Source organism: Varroa destructor, unplaced genomic scaffold, assembly GCF_002443255.2.
Source record: "Varroa destructor unplaced genomic scaffold, Vdes_3.0 BEIS01000006.1, whole genome shotgun sequence".
NCBI lineage: Eukaryota > Metazoa > Arthropoda > Arachnida > Mesostigmata > Varroidae > Varroa > Varroa destructor.
In genome coordinates, this window is record NW_019211459.1 from 14,555,137 (window position 1) to 14,577,359 (window position 22,223).

The 22,223-nt window shown below is 45.1% G+C and overlaps 1 protein-coding gene and 1 long non-coding RNA gene across 5 annotated transcripts in view; one reads left to right on the forward strand and one right to left on the reverse strand.

Annotated features, from left to right (window-relative positions):
• The window catches only part of LOC147754893 (uncharacterized), a 12,043-nt gene extending 4,448 nt beyond the window's left edge, over nucleotides 1–7,595 (reverse strand). For 2 of the 3 annotated variants that reach the window (XR_015329849.1, XR_015329848.1), the window contains exon 1: nucleotides 5,956–7,595. This is a non-coding gene — a long non-coding RNA (uncharacterized LOC147754893). The remainder of the gene's footprint in view (nucleotides 1–5,955) is intronic. The other variant, XR_015329850.1, reaches the window with a different exon arrangement.
• LOC111252950 (uncharacterized) overlaps nucleotides 1–22,223 on the forward strand; it is a 57,789-nt gene that overhangs the window by 7,043 nt on the left and 28,523 nt on the right. The window lies entirely within an intron of this gene.

Sequence of the window (22,223 nt, forward strand, 5' to 3'; positions counted from 1 at the left end):
TATATATATTCAAACATTCGTACACGTACGAAATAGATTTATCAACCTGAATGCTACTACTACATGGGCGACAACTATTGTAAAAGAGACAAACAAACAAACAAACAAGTGGATATTAACCGTTACGCTGAGAGTCTACTATAGACCACAGCCAGGACAATTTGACATGCTCTGTGAAATCTCGTAGACATCACGGGTCGAAATCTTAATCCTAGATCCGTAAGGTTGATCGAACGGTGTTCAGAAATTTGGGCGGTCTCCGCCTTAATTTTTACCTATCTTCGGGGGTTCGCCATGTACGCCTCTCACAATCCGTGGTATCCTTTTCTGTTGCGCAGATGCGCGCTGAAGGGGCATCGACTCGTTTCTGGGTCGGCCTGACGGTCTTAGTCGCCAAAGCTGCCGCGTCTTTCGTTCGTCGTGATCGATCTAGTAGTATTAGTGTCAATGCTCCCGGTAATATAATTGTAGGCGACGGAGCCTATTCTGCCATCTAACCGCATATGGATGCCGCCGAGTACCACACGTTTATCGTAAGCAAACAACGACAAAGGCTTTTTCAGAGTTTTTGCTCTATCTCATTCGTATAGCCTCATATAGGGCCTCGTAGAGTCAAACCCTCTACCTCCGGAAATCTGTACGTGAAATCTACGGCGATTCAGCTACCTGCACCTCCGCGTTGAAGGCTAGCTTTACCGGACCAGGTCGTCGGATCTAGTCGTCATCTTCGATCTGGATCGGTCCGCAAGCTTAGTTTTCTGAGTCTGTGGAAGGATGAGACATATACTGTCAAAGAACCGAATGAAAAGCATAAATTGATCTCGTTCGCGATTTCCGCAAACCGAGAGATCGCTTGAGTGGATAGATGTCTCAGGCGCTCAATGGTGAACCAAAGTCTACAGGTAAAGAGTTCGTTGTTATAAGACCTCAGTATTTCAGCATGACATCAGAAGCGGTATTTGTTTCTTCTACTACACACAGACAAAGAAGCAGAGAAACAACGGACCAAAGCAAAAGCCTCTACGACTAAATGCGAGTACAAATGGATACTATAGAACAGACAATGGCTACCGAATGCGACTAACCATGGCCGATTTTTAGCTTAAGCCTTTCACGTTAACTGGCCATTTTGATCGGTCTGGTCTGTCGCGCCACCTGAAATCATCAACGAGCCTAGTTATCACCGACAGTAAAAACGACTTGGCCGGAAGAGAGGACGAGTCTGACGACTGACTGCGTCCGCCAAGTGATTCTAGTAGCACGCTATCAATTGTCCAGCTAAAATGGAGAATATCTTAAGTAACCCATAGCATGATCGAATTACTATTATTGTTATAGATCATTTGAAAGGACAAGGCTAACAAGATAACTACGATAGTTTACGTTGTCTTTGCTTTTACGGAAACAATATTAAACAGAATTTTGGTAGACGAAGCCCTCCCTATCTTGTCGCTTTCGTTGAAAACCATTTGATCTTGAATTGTATTTATTTGAGATGAAGCTACACGCCTCGTCAAGGACTCGTTTTGAGACGATGGGACTGGGTAGGTCCTAGTGATCCTCATGTTGTTTGACAGCTGTCGAAACTTTGCGATTAGGTGATCGTTTTGATTATGTATAGAGTAGAAAAGTTAACAGATTATTGTCACTTACTGGAGGGAATTTCTGTCCACCTAGAGAACGGGGCAATTCGTGGGTGTGCACCGATAAATTCACCGTGCAAACGCTACTAGCTGCCTGCCATAGGGTTATTCTTTTTGTAACATATCCGAGTTAACGAATATCGCCGTGTGTCAAGAGAGACAAGTTTGTCATGAAAGACCTGATTTTTAAGAAGTAATTCCGAACTTACACAATCAATAAGTCTCTTTTCGATATAGTGGCTCCAGTAAGGTTGCTGCAGACATTAGATAAGCAGTCATCAGTTACACGTCGTAATCTCTCTAACAAATAACCTATCGCCTGAAGGGGTGCGCAGAACCTCTTTACAACTGATGTTTAGAAAAAGTTCGGCAAAATGGCATTCGAGCCAAGTTTGGTCTCGAGTTAATTTTTCTTGCCGCATAATTCATCTGTGTTCATAGCCAGTATTCGTTCTTACCCACACCTATTTCAAGAACAACCCAGTTTTCATGTCATGTCACGGCGTACTGGGTTTCATCTGCAGACACGATTCGTTAAAGCGGTTATAGACCAAACCATAGTCGGGGCACCGGCCACGCAGCAGGAGCAGCTACCTCAACGTTACGGAACATATCGAGCGTATTTGAACGTTTTATTTGCTGGACTGGATTTATGTGTCCGCGTGTGCGTGAAGCTATCATGCATTGTGCACTCATAGACACATTTACATTTTATGGGCCAATCGTATATTGCAGGCACGTAATAACAGGGGTAATTAGTTGGATCTAATGTTTTGTTGTCTTTTCTATATGTGCGATCCGTGTTCATCACTACCACCACCGCTGCTGCTGCTGCTGGTGTCGTCTATCTTCTTGTCCCCCATCGAACTTATTTTTTTCAGCAAATCTCGCCGTGGGGGGACGGCGCCACATGGGCCTGCCCTTATAGGCTCGGTCTACTACAGACAAAACAAATAAGCTCAGCCTGAGTTTAATAGCTGCATGCAAACAGCTCTATAACGATGAAAATGCGTCACACAAAAAATAAATAAAGGAAGAAATATAGTTTATCCATCCCCCAACCGTGTTTAGTGTAAACTAATATTGCTACAGCTATCCCAACTCCAAGCTGGTCATCACGGTAATGTGCGGACGTGGTAATCAACAAGAGTCGAGTATCACAGAGTCCTCTTTACTCGCCATTTACCGTTTAACTCACTTTAGCAGCTATTCAGTCATACCATCGGCTACTAACCTGCAGTCAACACCCAACCGAAAAACAGACGCGAATCTTTGGCGAAGTCAAACATTACCTCCGTTTCTGGTGTTCATCATTATCATCGTAGAACTCACTGAGCTGAAGGCCAACGGTAAACTGGCAGATTTTTTGTTGCTTTGTCCTATTCGGAGCTAAGATTACAAAAAAAAAAAGAGCCGGGGCGGGCGATCGTTTAGGCGCGTCGCAGACCTCCGAGGCGGTGCCAATTCAATCTCTTCAACAGCTCGAACAGTGGCAACGGCTGCAATAGTCCAATAGCAAATGTCAACACGCTGCTGTAACGTTGGTATCGATCTGCGTCTGGCCGCTACGTCTTTTCAGTCAATTAGAGCAAATCGCGCATATGTTGACTTTGAGCGCTTGATTGCCGATGCTGTTTTTGTTGTCGGTTTATTGCTATTGGCACGTTTTTGTTAACCAGCTTTAGCAAGGATCTTTTTCTGTCCTTTGCTACCAATGTAACGGCGGAAATCGAACTCTCTTTCTGGCCATTTTATGCGGACATGGATAATGCACAGCGAACCAGTGGCCAGCTAGGTGAAAAGCAATTGTAACATAAACAACACGTAAGGTCATTATTTTTCTGGTCTGTTTGACCCCGATCCTTGGCGATGTTTGCTATCACTTTTGCCATTGTCGGTTTTATCGTTGTCATGCGCTAAAGTTGTCATCGAGTTAACAAGATGTTTGCGCTCTTGGTGATATCTTTTGTAGCTTCGATTGTCGCGAGGTTAGCGTTTCCGGTTTCCTCGGAGCAGAGTCCTTCATCTGACTGTTTTTATGTAGGTGTCGATATGTATACGTTTGTGTATTTTTTGTTTATATAGCGATATAGAAGATAGATAGAGAGTTCCTCTGGAAAACGTCATATCAATAGACGAACGAGAGGGTGTCGGAGGACGGAATCCAATTCAGCAGTGCAGATGTGTCTAGGGTCATGGCGGGCCTTGTAGCCAGTGTATATTCATTGTACGCATGGCTGTTTCTGTTAATAATACTGTGCTGCAATGTTGCATCATCGACTGCGATTGCTCGTGTTGTTGCTCACTAAATGAAGGCTCCGAAATACCCTGTTCTTTTAGCAGCCCCACGAGGACTGCTGACACTCTCTGCACATTGTGTTGACAGGGATACCTAACGATGCCTGCTTATAGTACTATGTTATGTACCGGCCGCGTACGAAGTAAATCAACGGGCACTACGGCGTTCTCAGGCACTGCTTTTAAGAGCCAGCGATGATAGCGGCGGCGGCGGCGGCTACTGCCAAAAGCGGATTCAGCGACGACGGCAACATCTCACGGGTGGCAAATGTTTATTTCATTTTCTCTTCGTCGTCATTCGTTTTTTTGGCCTTCTTCTTTTTCTGCTACCTTCGGTCGCTCTTGCCTTCGGTCGATGGGCAGCCGCACTTCTTCACCATTTATTCTTATATTACATCGGTCGGGCCGACGAGAACACCCGTATGCCCGCCCGCCCGCCCGCCGTGCTTCCCTCGCGGAAACTTCGATTTCGTCGACATCTGAAGTATCGTGTTATCGCGCGGTGCCTGTTGAACGTCATCTTTCCTATGGAAGGAGATTACGAAGGAAAGCGGCTCGGGATTTCAGATATCTTGTGTCTTTCTATAAGCAGCAAATATGTTTGGCTGATGCCAGTTTAGTTGCTGTTCGCCCGCTCAATTGAACCGATAGAGTATGCGTGCGGTGTGGTATCGCTTGAGGGCCGTATGCTCAACCCGAGCCGGTCGTGATGACTTAAGGAACCACGGCGATCATGCTTCCCATAATGGCAACGCCGACCACTAGAGGCGTGTTAGCAGAACGAGACCATTACCACTATCAGCTAAATACAGTGAACGAAGAGCAATAACACAAACAGACAGATCAAAACACACAGCCGACCGTATAGGCACACTCATCTCCAAACAGAACGTAAAGGGACAAGTGGCGGGCCGAGAAGGCGAGGCCACGCTGCGCTTCGGAAACCAAGGTGGTCTCCACATTCTGCTCAGTATTTATAATAATTATAATAGTAATAATAATTGATGGGAGTGAGAAGAAGGGAGAAGGCTCATAGGGAGCAATGAAACGAAAAGCGACCTATTTCAGCTAACCATTGAAAGATATAGTATGATACAGCATAGTATGCACAACTTGTACAATGTAATGCGTTGTTACATTGTACCGCCGAGAGAGTAGTACTCTCTCGTTTATGCTTTGTAACGAATAAATTGTGCCAACGACTTCAGCTATACATGTAGGTCGCTTTGAAGAACGAATGCAACAATCTGCGCTAAAACCTCAGTCTTGTGTTACCCCTGCTCGTCATAATCGATACGTTTATAAATATTAATGAATACACGTCATCGTTTTCGTCCACCATCTTTCATTCATCGGGGTCCGAACGACGCATACCAAACCGAGAGTTAACTTGGTGTTAGGGGGGCCAATACTTAACGCTATTGTTAATGGTAACTTATTGTGATTATACGGTGGAAATTTGTACTATCGAATCCAGTATTTGGATTATGGATGTTGGCATCTATCCATTCTATAAAAGGTGAGGTTTCATTTTAACCTACTTGACGTACGCCTATTGACATAGACCGCTGCTAGACTTCCTTTAGGATCGAGTTCAGGAACAGAGTCAAAATGTCGACGGACGATAAACCGTCGACCTAAACGGCAAACGTTGCTAAGAGATTGATAGGAGTTATATATACGTATATAAGCATGCCGTCAGTAGATATATCATTTGCGTTCTGCATCGATAATGCCGATAATCTTTTGTTCAAGACGGGGGTTCAATCAGCTCGAGCTACTGGCATAAAATTTGAATGGTAATGTTCTTATTGTTTCATTTATTTGCAACACCCAATCGTAGCCATTACTGCTGACTATGTTATTGACTAACAATATGCTTATGGTTTCTTTTGTAGGCGCCACAGATATATGGCTTGACTCTTCCACGTTTTGACTGTTTAGTGGAGAGAAATTTGGGCTGCCGTTGATGTACTCATCGGAAAATAGAAATGTTTGGCAATTTATTATTTACCACTAGGTTGTCATATGTGTTTTCCATTTGTGAAGCTCCTTGGAAGAGAAAATGGTTCAGAACAACGCGTATATCGCTTATTGAAATCGCTATGAGTAGGCACTGTTTAACAGAGTATGTTGTTACTTGTACAAGACAGATCTTCTTGGCGTTCCCACAACCAGCCGACGCAGCGCGCGAACTGTTGTCGATAGATACGGCTCGCCAACATCAGCGAACAATCAGTTTTGCCAGCTTTATCTTCGATTTATGCACAGGGCAATATATGGTTCCACACATTTAAATAGATAGAAGATGTAAATCAGCATATGATGTCCAGCATATGAAGCAGCCAGCCAGTGGCTCTAGCTGATCTTCATCAGCCTGCACTGCCAATCAATGTTGAAGACTGCCTTGCTTCTGGGCTGACGATCTACGTTGCTTCTGCTTACGAACACTTCGACGTAAGCCAAAAACACCGAAACATCCAGTGGTTTAAGGCTGTTCCTATCTTCCAACTGCTCGTCACGGCGTCAAAAAAAAAAACGTTTTTTTTTTTGTAATATAGTTGGATACCTTTTACGGACCACAACAGCTGTTTGTGAGTGTCGTTGTTGTCGGCTATACATATGGATATAGTCATGTCAACAACACACTGTGAGCAGCGCGACAACAAACTCCCAAACAATCCGCTGTTCGATGCTCGAAGGGTTGCGAGAGCCAACACCGGGGCGCTCTCATTTTTCGCTAGTTGCTAATTCATTCATTCATTCATTGACGTCGTTCTCATTTTTTCCTGTCCTTAATTTTCTAACGAGGCGTTCAGTTCAACGCCGTATACGATTTTTGCTCAGTAGCGTCTCATACGGCGGCACGATAGTGCAGCACGAGCGAGCATTTTCCTTGACTTGGGTTCGCTGACTGATTGTATGAGCGGTCGGTGTTCAGTGCATATTCACTGAAAAGCAAACGGAAATTACTATTTCTACGGTTACCACCATTGATTTCGCTAGTTAACATAAAGCGTACATCAGTGAGATGAAAGATCCGATGTGCCAGATGAAGATGCTGATAACCTGACAGGCGGCTATAGTATTGACAGTCACAGTAAGGTGGATAGAACAGGCTGTACGAACGATCCCAGCTAAACACAGTGACTGACTCTTCCGAGTTGTTCAACAGCTTTTTTCGCCTGTAGCGCACTTTAATTCGACATATTAGTTTGAGATGTTGATGAGAAAGGTCGCTATTGTTGTTGTTGTCGTCGGTGCCGATGATGAATGAAACCGCTGTTGTTACTTCTATGGCCGCTCGATTAACCGCCAGTGCCGCCGCCGCCGCCGCCGCCGTCGCCGCCGCCGCCGCCGCCGCCGCCGCCACCTCAAAGTAAACAGACGGTGAATGGCGGACGACGTTACACCAGACCGAGTCGTAGCACTGACTGACAACAAGCATTTAGCTGCTGCACTTGGAGGAGTAGACGTAGCAATAGTTGAAAGTCAGTAGTAAGACGCCCGCTGAACACGAAACCAAACAACCAGAGAGTCTCCCGTTAGCGCTGAGAGCGAGCTCTGTTTGTCTATGTATATAAGCTTGGCCTGTGAGTGTGTATATTTGCTTAGCGTATATGATCTGTTTCGTGGCGGACCAATACGATGATAGCATCTGCATTTCGCCTCTAGCACCACGAGCTGGCCCTTTTTCATTCAGATAAAACGAAAGACAGAGGCTAAACACGAAAACAAATAGATAGGACGCAAGGAGGATGGTTAGGCTCGTTATGCTAGAGATGAGCCTAGAGAAAACGGAAGGGGCGCGGGACAGTTAACAGGGAGCAACAAGCAGAAAAGGATGAGAGACATAAAATAGATTAAAAAAACGCGCGCAGGCAGAGCAGTTCTCAGGAACTTGCTAACTGTTATCGTATTTCTATTAGAAACCCTGAACAGAAACTAACTACCCTGTCTGACTGACTGTCTGCACTCGTTTGGGTACTACGGAAGCAACGATGGCGGCAACAGCAACGACAAGAAAACGAATAACAGCCGACCTATTAGGGAATCCGCTAGTTGAGTACTCTGTTCCTGTAAACGAGTAAATGTGTCGTATGAATGGCTGCTCGTGCCATTAATGCGCAAAGACTAAGTTGTCATATCGGTTGTAGTAGTGAGTGGAAGAAGTGCTCGCGACCTGAGCTTCATGAGCTAAGTGACTCCGGGCGTGGCAGTGTCTGACGTAACCGCGTTACGGGAACCTGAAAAACTTATGTCTGTAAAACTGGTCAACATAGAGATCTACTAAGATTACTCTAGCTAGAGAGGTAGGCTTCGTGTATACAGAATCGAGACCCTTCGGTGTGGGGGCCCTGGGATTCCTTTCCTATTAACAACGAGAATTAAATCAGACCCAAAACTGCATTGCTAGTTATGGGTTCAGAAGGTCTTAGCTCTTCTCTAAACCTTCTTTATTATAGCCCGGACGTAAGATGGCCGTATTTTAATAGTTGAAACCCGAAGATGATTTCCGATATGTTACACACGTCCGGCTAGCCACAAGAACAGACGTTGCGCACGAGGCATAGACACGGACTCGATCGTTAACGCCGATCGGACCATGACAGTACAACCAGCAGCTGGCTCGCGGGGGTGACAAAGGTCAGGAGTTTATCGTACAACAGAGGCCAAGGCCTCAGGCCATCCGTGCCTGTCAGCGGGGACAATCACATGATTTGAACCATGACGTTGATGGCTTCATTCGTTGACACAGGCCTCAGGTTTGACCAGTGGGCTTCATAGACAAAGGGCAAACGCCGCCAGGAAATATAGAGAGGTATGAATTTTGCAGCGACGCAGCGGCGGGTTCGAAGCTGAAGGAGTCGAATGAACAGTAGCAGAAAAAATGAACTACGAGCACCCGTAATTTCAGCCGTTGCCTGATGATACGTGTATATATTTGTCTTTCGGCGCTCGTAATATGGATGACCGCTAATCTTGGCGTGTTCGTACAAGCCACATTTCACAAACTTCAAAAGCCAAAACGAGGATAATATGCTTGGATTCGTATGGCCAAACTTTAGAGGCGTCGTCACCTGGCGGGCTTGATTTATCACGGGAGAAACGCGAAAAAATATCGCAATGTAGTGTATTCTCCGTGTCTAATATAAAACTAGCGATTTTCGTCTGTTTCGTTTACGCTGAAGTAAAATTTGTTCAATGTTTAAAGATGGCGGCTGGGCTGACGATCTGCCAATTAAACATCATTTCATATTTTCAGGATCAGTTTTTCCCTCTTCACCAGATCTAAACACCTATATTATAAGATGATTACATTAAATCATATTCAGCTTGACATTATCCCTATTCAAAGATTTGAGAAGTGAAACACTGTGTTGTTTGCGACCAATCTCAAAACCGCTCTATCGGGTGATGATACCCTGCGCTGATACAAGTCTACGTCGACTCAATAGGGCCACTCGTACAATCTAAGTTTGGTTAAGCACCTACAGATTTATACGGCCTTGTAAATTTGTTAATAAATTTATTTTATACAGTTTATACATGGGACGTCCCAATGGATGCTAAAAATACAAACTGTATTTATCTCGTTAACGGATTTCAAGTCAATAGCGGCCCCACAATAGGACGAGCGTGCAGCCCACGCAGAAATAACACGTCTCCTTATACGGCAGCCATCTCGAACAACCGCAATTCTGCATTGCGAGAAACAAAATAATATCTCCATCAAAACAAACAGAATAAATAAATATGCACAAGGCCCTACACAGAGTTCGAATACAACTTATTATCACGATGATCAATAGTGTTTTGTCTGCCAATTGAGGCGATAGTCGTTCGATTCGAGCCTGAAATGATTAGATCTAACTGAGAGATATCTCTATAATACCGGTACTATCATCAACTAGATGAATGTCACAATTATTGTTTGTGTACCATTCGAACTCGTAGGCGAAATAGGCCATAAGAAGGTCGTGTCCACGATGACGTTGCATAAATAAAGAAATGTCACTTTCCTCCAGTTTGAACAAATTCTCGCCGAAGTTCTAGCCGTCACCCGATAACGCCCAGACCTGTTTTCCATCCCCACAAAACCACGAAGGCACGCGATCGAATTCCTGTTACTATTGGTTCGACGATAGAAGAAATGCGGGTTCGAATGAATCTGTTTATATACACCAATTTGCTAAATTTGATGGAGCCACTGGTAAAGCTAACTTTACCAACGGCTCCATCAAATGTCACTATTACTGCTATCATTGCCAGTCGCATAACGCAGCCTTTTGTTTAAGAGGCATCGTCGTCAGTCGGTAAATGAGTCGCATGTTCGAGCTGGACAGAAATATGACAGCCGTCATGGCGGAAGGCCCGCGACAGAATGCAGTTAGCAGGAACAATAGCAAAAAGAGATGATGCCGGTCGCTGATCCACGGGGCCTTGATACAACACTATACTAGAATAAGGCTAGAGGCTAATTCTGCCGCTGCTGAGAGTGGCTTTTCTCTGTTCGATGGGCTCTATGTTCGATGGGATATAACCCATGTACACAGTGTATGTGTGTTAACAGCAAAATACTGATGTTCTGAAAGTCCAACAAACGCATTCTATTTCTCAGCGGTGGAGCTGTTCCTGTGGAGCCAAGCTGCCTTACGTTGTTTGATCTCTACTGCCTCAGTATTGCTTCTCTATGTCCGGACGGCCAGTCGCAGAGTCGGGTCGCCTCCTCTCGAGCCCCCGCCACGGGAAACGACAGCGGGCTGAGCCCAATTGCTTCATTTACGAGATAAGCCATCATTTTGCCGATGACGATTTAAACCCGCTCCTGTCAACTCTTAGCGCTGATCACTTCCATTAAGTAATGTATGTGAAGGGCGAAGCCTTTTGTGACTGTTTGCTTTGACATTCAATTTCTCTTGTCCTTCAAACTGCCGTCAACGGGTCATGACGCAATCGATGTGTTTTTGCTATCGAAGCCAGTTGTGTCTCTATCAAATTGTATGATGAATAACGCTACTTTCGATGGATGAAGTGCGAAAGCGATGAAGGGGACAATGATAATGCCATCGCTGTGTCCTACGCGTGTGTAGAAAGTAGGTTGTTTTTTTAGAGCGGACGGACAGGCAGTTTTATAGGGGGCCGATAAAACATACAGCACGGATGACATAATATAAAGACGGGTTGAACTCGTTAAAGCTGATGTGATTACCAAAAATATATATGTGATATGTGAAGTACATATCCACTGAAGAGCTTGCGCAGACGTGTCAGCCTTACCTCATGCCCGCCTCGTACATCCGCTGACGTACTAGGTCTCGAAACATTCTCAAGAAATTTATTAATAAATATTCACTCGATAAATCGATTGGCCGCCAGGGAAGTCAAATAATGCTATCTTAGACATATGTTAAAATCGTGTCACGTCAGAGATATACGTATGTACATATATATATTTTCTATAGTTTCAGAATGTTTTATTTCTTACTTTAATTGGCTACTAGATAAGGTCAAACAGGACACTGCTACGGATTGTGCTGCTTTTATCGGTTGTAATGATGTCAAGTTGCCTTCCAGTAAACGATCCCCACACGGATCTGTCCAAACAAACATTTCTGCTTATACTCAATGATTAGCCGAAATACATTATATATATATATATATATATATATATATATATATATATATATATATATGGGTATCTATAGCACTCATGGGAGAGCTAGCTATGTTTTCCTTGTGTGTCTAAATATCTCCATGTAACGCAATAGTATCTACAGGATTTGTTGAACCCTCCATGTGGGATCTGTGTAGTTTGTGTGGAGGACAGTTTAGGCGAAGAAGAAGAAGAAGTCGTCGTCGTCGTCGTCTACCCAACGAGACAGGATCACAGTTGTTGGCCTGTTTCGACCTATTCTTTCGAAAACACTTGTCATGCGCTCAGGACAAATTGACTTTCTATTCTATTCGATTCGTTGGTCTCTACCGTCAAGACAAAGAGTCGGCGGTTGCACGGCAATGCTGGTTGTATCGCTACTGTTTTAACTATGCGTCAATGTATTACGTTATAAATATGATACATAGTATATGGTAGGTCTTTGTTACGGGTTGTTTTGGAACAAGACACATCCTTGGGTCCTCTTGTCGATCGAACATTGTGAACTTTGAGTTGCTGAAACTTAAACTTTTGGATGGTAGCCAGCATTGGTAACAGTAAGCGCCGCCTAGTGAGAATCAAGTTTCATTGTAAGGCAAGCTAGATCGCCCGTAGAAGCAGAGACCGACCCAGGGATGAACTTCGATGGATCGGAATGGGCGTAGAAGCTGGGCAACAGAGAGACCTGTTGACGTCAGTCAAATTTTACCTTCGACTAAATTACGTTCGATTGTCCTCGACGCTTTGCTTATTTGATTTTCTGTCGGTACCGCACGCAACAAGTAGGTCATCTTGAGTGAAGGTGGACCTTTCGCCGAAGTCTTTTGTCAGCGGGATACAGCCTAGGCAAGTGTCGAGCGTTGGCAATGGCTATAGCTCGTCGTGCTCGGTATGCTCAAACACTATATGGACTACGCTGTATGGGCGATGCAACGAAACTTATTTGCTGTCAAGCTGGACTACGAAAGTTATGCTCGGTAAGCAATATCTTGTGCGACAAACCTGTGCAGTTACAAGTTTTTTTTTGTTACGTTTGTATGGTAAGCACATCGGTCTGTTTCATAGTCAAAATCACACATATATAATACTACTGAACACTGATCAGTTACACGAAAACGGCATTGGCAGCCAACGTGAAACACCATTAATGTCGAGGCCCATACGATTAGCCTAACTAGGACAACGGTATCTCAGTACAACTCATTTCTCTTCCCACGACTCAACACTAAATTGACGATGTCGTATTCGTGCCGACTACACAGACTCATAGAACACTGTTTCAATAACATTGTTGTGTTTTTCTTTTTTCACTGTGTTATTAGTTTTTTTTTTTCGCCCGTATTAATCAATGAACAGTTTCTGTTGTTAGTTGCACATCATGACTCGTCACGTGTTTAGCTCGTCACGTTAACGAGTGCCAAGTTGAGATAATGAAGTGACAAATTTCGAGGCTCGAGAACACCCTCAGGAAACCATTCGACCGCTTAGTAACTTCTGGCTCCGATAGCATCGCACGCACCCTGTCCTAGGCCAGGCACCACGAAGCAGCCACGTCCACTGATGATGTTCGGTCCACCTTCGCTCTTTTTATAGCAGTGAATGTATACGGATGTGTCTTGTCTAGCGGTGATAATTGTCACCACTTTGGTGCTAGTCGCTGCTGCTCGTTCGTTCATAGTCGCAGGTAGGCTTAGACAGCGCGGTTTGCCGTACGAATGCATCCTGTTTGTATAACTTCATAATAACACTCTAATGTACTTCCATAGTGTAAGAGTACTTCACACACATTAGTTCCGTCGGTATAGATATACGTATACAGTGATCAGTAGGCCCATGCGAGCACCGTGTTATTTGGCTGACTCAAAGCACACGAACATGGAGGATCGGCTACCGGAGAAATGGACGAGTCAACGAGCGCCGCTTGCTTCTAACTGGGAACATACGTGTATTCTCTCCTGCTCTCGTCTGTCTACCTATATACTACTAACAAGCGCATAGTGGCTGACCGGTTCGTGCTTTTGGTCTATCCGCCAAGAGCCCGCCACGAGGCCGTTAGGAGTCTACACAACAAGTAGATTGTAGTTGATGGTAATGGGTCGGGCGGGACTGCTAAATAGCACTGGGTATTTATGCCGTTACTATTGTTCGTACTGCTGCTATCGGCAATTGCCAAACCCAGGCAACCTGAAGCTTATGTACCGATGTACCCAACCAACCAGGGTATTGTCCAGATGACCCAGGGTGCAGCTGGAGCGCAGGTGAGCACCAGCCATCTCATAGCTCGCTGATGACTTGAATGGCTGGAGAAATCACATAGCCAGCCATAGAATAAAGCACACGGGAGCATTTCTCATGCACAATGCCTACAAATGTTTGTCGTATCCGATGTGGCAGCCGGGAGGCGAGGATTAAGAATGAAGATTGAAGGCAAACGTTAGCAGTCAGTAAAGCCGAAAGCGCTCTGTTACTCATCTGTTAAACGATGATTGTGCTGATGCGGAGCTGTGATAGTACCGGCCCAGATTGGATGTAAATAAAAAATGAAACGAAACACTTAGTTGGCCGAGGTGGAGAGGTAATTGTGGGAGATTAGAGGAAATGGAGCCAGCGGAAGCAAAGGGAACAGAGGCGATATACGTGCTAATAATTATATGTGCATGCACACATGGCGAGTTAATGAAAGATTTCAACGTTATTGAAAAAAAAAATATCCGATTGTCACGTTAAAGGAGCTAATAAACACTCAGGGAGTAAACAGTTAATGTAGAATGTGAGGTACGCAAACGATGTACACCGTATGAGATGAACAACAAATAAAATATCTTTCTATAATTAGCGGCTTATTTGTGTTGGGACTCTCGTATAATTTACTGACGGTCGAGCTTGAAAAAAGCAGCTTCATTGAGATCAATTTTTTATTCTTACTCGCTCATCGGCCGTTCCGTCGCCTGAACCTGTTTAGATCGCACTCAGAGGTCGTTCCAAACGGGTCGAGTCGCATTACTCAGTTAAAACAAAGCCACAGCAGAACAAATGGCGGGCCAGCGATTTCCTTTTGACATAGGCCCTCGCAGGAGTAACGGCTTGAGCGTTAGGTCCACCATTGAAAACCACATGCCATTTTTCATTTACAAGCTATTCTGCATCATTACACTACCGATCCAACTGGCGCCGACGATCTCAATCGTTGACGCCGCTGTTAGTGTTGTCCTTGAGTAGCGCGCGATACTTATCTCCGTTGCTTTCGAATACCGACCAAAGGCATTTGGCCAACTGGCATCAAGATAGAGATAGTCAGGCCGACTCTCACCACAGCGTCCTCTGAACGTCAGGTTGTCATCTTTGCCAGTCGTCGCCGACTATGACGGTGATTCAGGTGACACCTTGTCGCTTTCACCGGCGTCAAATTGATAAGCGATAAGCGCCCGAAGCGTCGCGGCCGCAGCCCGGCTGTGCCTTCTTTGCGGACGGCGGCTCCGGAGTCAACGGACAGACTTCATGGTCTAGGCTTGTAATAACGCTAAGCGCGCACTTCACCGTAAGTTTCTCTGTTTTTCGATGGCAACCGTAGTGGCGGCGATGATGGTGATGATATCCGTATGCCTCAGTAGCGATCGGTTTGTGCGTGTCGGCGGCCTCAGTCTTCACCTCATCGTAGATGGCTGCGACTAAAAACTGTCTACGGAGATCAGCCTAAGAATTGTAAAGACTTGCCAAAGAAGTTCTCGCGCGAAGGCAAACTAGAGCGTCAAGAGTCTACATGCGGTACGTTTATATGTTTGAGTGGAAGCCACACGGTAAGACGATACAAAGACTGCTACTGATTATGATGGTGGTGATAGTGCTGGCAATGATTTAGCAGCTACGACAGCGATATGACAGAATACCTTCACTGAATTCCACTGGATTCAATTGCCTCCTCCTCCCCCCTACTCGCGTTTAGCAGACTTACCCCACAGCCATCAGATGAAACTGTGACGAGATGCCTAGCCAGCAGCGTTGATGCGCACCTGATGATAGTGTCAAGCCAGAGAAGTATCCTCGTGGCGAAGAAACTTTCTGTATTGGTACGGCGGGCCGTGACGCTGGTGCAGAAGCCGTTAGTTGCAATGGTCGAGATGTTTTTCTCGATGGGAGTTGAGCGATATTGTGTCCGGCGCTACTGTTACTGTCGCAGAGAATTTTGAAACGAAAAAACATCCCTAAAAAATTACGCGGAAGAAGTACGAAATCGAAACGATGACGGCAAACAGATGCGATACTAGCTCACTTATTGTACATTATAGTGAGAAAGTATTAAAATTAAATGTAAATTTGCTATTTTCTCGGTGGCAGGTAGCTGTTCTTGCGGAAGAAACGGCTCCAGCCACACGGGGTGATGTACAATGGAGGCGAATCTATTTTTCGCTACTGTTAAGTCCTCGTATTGCTGAATACAATGACCCATCCTTGCTGCTGCTACTACTTCCAAAATATACTCATACCTCTCATGGCTATCTACCCCCGCAGTCCTGCGATAACGACCAGATCCGTAAGTGGCGGCGCCTGTGCGAGGGAGAGGCTTTTACAGCGAGCTAGGCAATGTTGTTGAGTTAGTTCGTAGCTTGATCCCATGTATCATCAGTGAAGTAATGAGACAAGTCACCTGCGGCAGTACCGCGCAACTAACGCAAGGAGAAAATACGTAATCTACCGTTCGTAAGTGGTAAAGCAAATTTGTAAGAAAAACACAGTGCGGTTCATATACATGGTCATAGAGAATCATGCGTCGCTGAGCGATTTTATTTCAGTTGTATAATTCAATGCCTCCCAGAACTCAACTGAACCGCTGAAAGTAAGAAAATTTTTGAAAAATTGATTTATCTCTAACTATATATACACACGTGTTACACATTGATAGACAGCATTTTCATTCTCATATATTTTCGTCCCTAGCGCATGAGTCATCCATATAACGAGACACTCTGTAAAATGGAATAATAAGGGAAGGAAGTAGAAGACGAACACGACTAAAAACAATAGCAAAACTTTCGAGCAGAAGTTACTACTGTTATTGTTATCAGCGATCCCTATCAGCCCTAACATCACTGCCCTACAAAGTACTCGAACGTGGTCGTGAGTCAGCCGATGCGTGCCGCAGCTCCTGCTCTGTGTTCTGCCACTGCATCGTGTGCCGGTTATGGAAATCGGTTGTGAAATAGCGTCTGCTCGGGAAATTTCTAGCATTATAGATTCGAGGCGTGTAAGCGCGTCCATTGCCACCCATAACTGACAAAGTCGAAAAAAAACGCGCTTGTGGGTGAGTGCGTGTCAGTACCCGCCCCTGAATTACCGGCATTACATAGTCACCCAACACTGGCCTGTTGTTGTTGCTGCTGCTGCTGCCGTTTTGTCCCATGTTAATATTTAGCCCTGGCGTATTATTTGACTCGTCTTGATTGTTGTCGCCACGGCAGCGGGCACCGCGTTCGGCGGCCTCGGCAGATTCGAGACGCAGATCGAAAAAGCCATCAACACCATTACCGCAGCGGTCGTCATCACGATCATCATTAAAATCATCACCGGCACTATTCACTAGCGTAGCTTCCCGATGGCCAATGCACTCCATGCGTGAAGTCATTAACAGGCTAAGTGCTCTGCCCTCGGCGCCCGAGGCCAAAAACGCTGCAGGCCGAGAGAACGAAAAAAAGGAAGCGGGGGGGGGGGGGGGGGAATAAGGGGGAGAAAAACAATTTCAAGATTAAAATCTCTCGCTTTCGCGCCATTGTCGTCGTCGGCCACCATAGCGTCGCTGCCCGCCGGGGCTGCTGTCGTTGGCGATGACTGTAGCTTTTGATTTCAGCATGAACCGCTGCAGCTGTCGAGCAGCGGTCACAATAGGCCGTTGTTGCTGAGTTACTGTTATAATGGTTGTAGTAGTATAGATAGCTCAGCGGCTGCGCAGGTTTGTTGAAGGGCTCAAATGAAGAGTTCAAACGGAAAGCGCATCAGGGAACGACGAAGCACAGAGCTGAAGACAATAAGCCCAGGCAAAAATTTCTCTGGGACCAATAAGGGGGTGGCATAAGACAAGCTGCCAGGTAAGCCGCTAGACAGGCATGTAAGCAAGAGACTGCTAAGGCCTAAGGCTAAGAGAGAAATGTTTCGAAATAGCACTGCCGGGAGAGGACCATGACCGCCATTCCATCGTTTCTTTCACACCGCACAGTTTCAGATACAGATCGAGATAGTACTAATAAGAGTGGTCTGTGGCCCTGTCCTGCGATCATGCAAACGCTCCTACTTTGGTTTTGCGGCGGGAGCAGGCAGTCCGGCGGTGAAGCAGAATATGATAACAAAACAATGGAGCGAGGTCTGTTAAGATCCAAACATCGTTAACGCCGTAAAATCGGTAAAGTCAACGAAAAGGCGTCATTTTAATGAATGATTCCCCCCGTTGTTATGAGCTAGATGTAAGCGAGTTGCATGACGACCAACCGTCATAATTGCTACTGGGTTCATCGCAATGTAGAACAGATGAAATGCTGGGAAATGATCTGAGATACAACAGAAGCCTTTGCGTTAAGTAACAAAAGCTCGTTTTATATGAACATGTTTTGCTCTATCGCTTGCGACAACAGCTACAGTCAAGTAGGTAATCGTGGCCGGCGTCAGTGTTCCTTGTTAGGCGCTCGTGTGCAACAAACAAACAGCTGACGCGGCTCCAGCGAGACGAGATGGTAAAGGGACATTACGTACTGAAACCCGCGGAGGCGGTATCTAGTAAATTATATAGCTTATTCGTTGCTATTTATGCCGGCTTGCTTCGCCGAAATCCATAGTCCTAAGTTCCAAAGTTCCCCATAGTCCCCATCTAGTGTAAGGAAAACTTTCGTTACATTTTAAGCTCAGCCGACGGATCTGAAACGATGATTTGTTCTGCGTGGCTCTTACATTATGTAAAAATGTTTTAGTAGAACTTTAGAAGTCCTGGCCTTTTCCAGAGATGGTTATGGTGTTCCCTAAATGAGCAAGTCGTGAGACGCGAGATTCTCAATACCTTGTCCGTTGTTTTGTTGTGATGCCAACTGAAAAATAACACCGAAGTGCGAATTCTGCCAAATTAATTCTATCTAACAAATATGTCGTGGTTAACGGTAACGGCCGTGGCTTCGTTCAAGAGCTAGGTCTGTGCTCAATCCGCGCATGTCAATTTGACATTTTCTAAAAATCGTGTTTCTCTACTACATGCCGACCAGGTGGGTCCCCCAAAGAAGCTTCCATCTAGCTTCACGTATAAACATTGTCAACATAAGATACACTGTTATCAAAGCTTTAGCTCATATCAGCAGTAGTTCAAGTGTTTTGTCCTATAGCATACTTTTATTATTTTTCTCTGCAACTTGTAAAGAAGTAAACCGATTAAACTTACTTTTCCGGTGACCACATATGGCTCACCAGCATCTTCGTGCCAGCTAAGTTGACGAGACCAGTGTTTCTCATGCGGGGGATTTCTCACGTCGCGGCGATGGGTGTTAACGTGTCATAGGGAAAATTTGTGCGGGTAGACAGTTTCGTCGGGTTTAAACGGACGGCCGTGCTGTACGAGTTGGGCAAAATAGATCGGTCGCCATCTGTGCGACAGAAATCGACTGAACGCGGAGCATTCAGCCTAGTCTGGGTATTTTGCCGTCCTGTTGACGGCACGCGCTTCCCGCTGCGGTGACGACTCAATTGGCAGAAAGGGCACGAGGAACGAAACACTGGTTTCGAGTGTAGGCGACGGTGGCGTTAGTTAACGCGGCCTTTCCAAATAGCCGTCATAAGCAGAATCCGTTTGATTTGAAAAGCGGGCCCGTATTTAAAAATGCTGTGGGCGTTCATCACGTTCAACTTTTCGAATCAATGGCATGAGACACTTAAGTCTGTGCTTTCAATACTATAGAGATTTGAGGGAGGCTGTTCAAGGCTGGAATTTCTAGTCGCTTGTTGAAACAATTAGATTATACAGCCTCAACTTATACCTTTATATTTAGATATAAATAGATTCGTTCGATAAACTATTATGCATTTTTATCTATGAATTTTCGATGCCTAGGGGACTTGCAAGAGTAACTTATCTGCCGCAATGCTCCTAATGGAATAATAATTCGGGGAAAATCGCTGGCGTTCAATCAAACACTGACTATTTTCGAAGGTAATATGAACATGCTCATAATATTCTGTCGTTATAAACGGAGCAAAAAAAAAGCTGCCCCCAACAGCTTCTGGTCGTCGTTGATCACAACAAAAAAAAAAAAAGCTGAATTATAGAAAATATCGATTTGCGCTATCGTAAACATATTACGCACTTCGGTGCTTCGAGCATCATTCCATGTCAACCTTCACTAGCAACGTATTATATAGAGATAAAGCTTTACAGTAGCTTTAATGAGGGACATCAAGTTGCTGTCGTGCTAAGTGAAATTCGTTATCAATCCGTCCATGGCTGCCTAGAGTCGATCAGAAATCACAGCTGAACGCTGACCACTAAATCCTGTTGATTCGAGTCAACGGATAGGTCCAGATGCGGTGGCGTTGTAGTCCAAAACCGTACTGTTGATTAATGTACCCCAGCCAGCGTGACGCTTATCGGATATACGGATTAAACGGATATACACTAGCAACAGTATTAGAGAAAGCAGCGCGACGATAAATCTTTGGGTCGTTCCAGCATAAATTAAATGACTGAAACTCAATAGTTCAGGTGAGGCGTTGCTTATAATTAAACTGTAAACCTTTAGGCAAGTTAACAGCGTCCAAAAGAAGCATATTTGTTGATACTAGAGTTTGTCCCATCTAGTGTACCTCTTGGCTATCCACTGGCTGTTCTTTCAGGCTCTTTAATCTTCAAGTTCAGTTCAAAGGTAATTAAAGTAATCGACAAAGGCCCTCTGGGGGGATAAGTGCGACGGTTCACTGACCGGCTATAGGAACGATTTTATCCAGGTAGGGGGTAAGCATACCCCACAAAAATGATAGCCGATGCATGTTCGCCGGCTTTGGTCGTATTGCTGACGGCGGACGTGGCATGATGGTAACTGGACGTCTGCGCACCGTCGTACCGCTGGTGACGTGTCTTATTTGGTGGACAGACACGTTGTTGGTTTATGGGGTCGCTAAGCGAGTTCGCCTGTTGGTGGCACAGATCGCCGCGTTCTGATTCGATAGCGGCCAGTGACGAGCGATACTATCTCTATTACGATAGCAGTCATAGTAATAATGCTAGTGCGAGTTCAATATGATTAGGTGCTGGCAATGACAGCACGCACTCACTGCGCCTGCCCTCGTTACCTGCTGATTGAATGGGGCACGCGTATATAAATTACGAAACAGCAACAGATTAAGTAATCATTGAGAAACCGATGACAGAGGTAGGTAGGTCTTCAGTATTGCTTGGGTCTCATCAGCAGCGGCAAGGTCAGAGTTAAAATCAAGATCATGATTGTCATTCTCCTGAATTGGGCTGAGCAGGGAAAACGACTAAGCTGATAGCAGATAAGAAAAATTGCAATCAAATATATACATACTTGTTATATATAACAGAAACTAATATATATATATATATATATATATATATATATTTTTGTTTCCGAATATTATGAATTCGAGAATGTTGATGTTTATTTAAAAAGCGCACGCTATATTGCTATATGGCTGATGTAACATGGATGGGCTCCGTGGGGTTGTCGTCATCATTGTTGTTGTTGTTGTTGTCGTATTTGTTGTTTCTGCGGCTATGAGCGACCGCAAGAATACAGAAGCAGTACTAACTAGTTGCGTCGTTGCAGCGGGAGAAAGTCGAATCAACAAGGCGAAACGAACCTATGCACCGGCTGAACTGCGTACATAGCGGGATTCGTACATATTTACGCAACCTTCCGTCGGTTCTTCCTGTCCCACCCGGTGCATCGATAACGTTTGGCTTGTTCATTCATAGTTCGGTGTCTGATGGTTGGACGCTGATCGAATGCCGCCTGTTAGATAAGTTTGATTATTCTGCGCTATCTACATTAGACGCGTTAACATTTGTTGTCAATACATCACCGTCGTCGTCATAGTTAGGGATATCCATTGGCCATCCTGGCATTAGCCCCGGTGTTGGATGACCATTTTCCTATGGGGTTCTGCCGCCGCTGATGCCACAGCCCCGCCTGCCATCACCAATACTAACCAGTGAACTGTCCAAGGAAACCGGCGGTGCCCTCCAGAAGTAGAGGACATCCAGGTCGGTACACAGCGCTTGTCAATTTGTGCGACGATATAGCTACATAGGTTTAGACCCGAATCTGCCTTGGTCCCCAAGCAGACCCATTTTGGTTAGAGATTCGCCGACCGCCTTTTGACCGAGCATTTCTATGCAAAGTTGTATTGGTGCAGGCTTCGGTGACGGCAACGGTGAGGACGCCTGCAATAATTAATTATAAAGCTTGTCTATAGGAGACAGACAGAAGGAAGAACTTTTGGTGAATAGGGAACGGAATTGTCGACCATCACAAGCCGTACGAATCCTATCGGGTTGCGTGGAAACGGCGAGTTTCATACAGGGAGCACAAGCTGTCACCGAGCGGAAACAGTCATCGACTTGGCGAGTGTGTACATTTAAG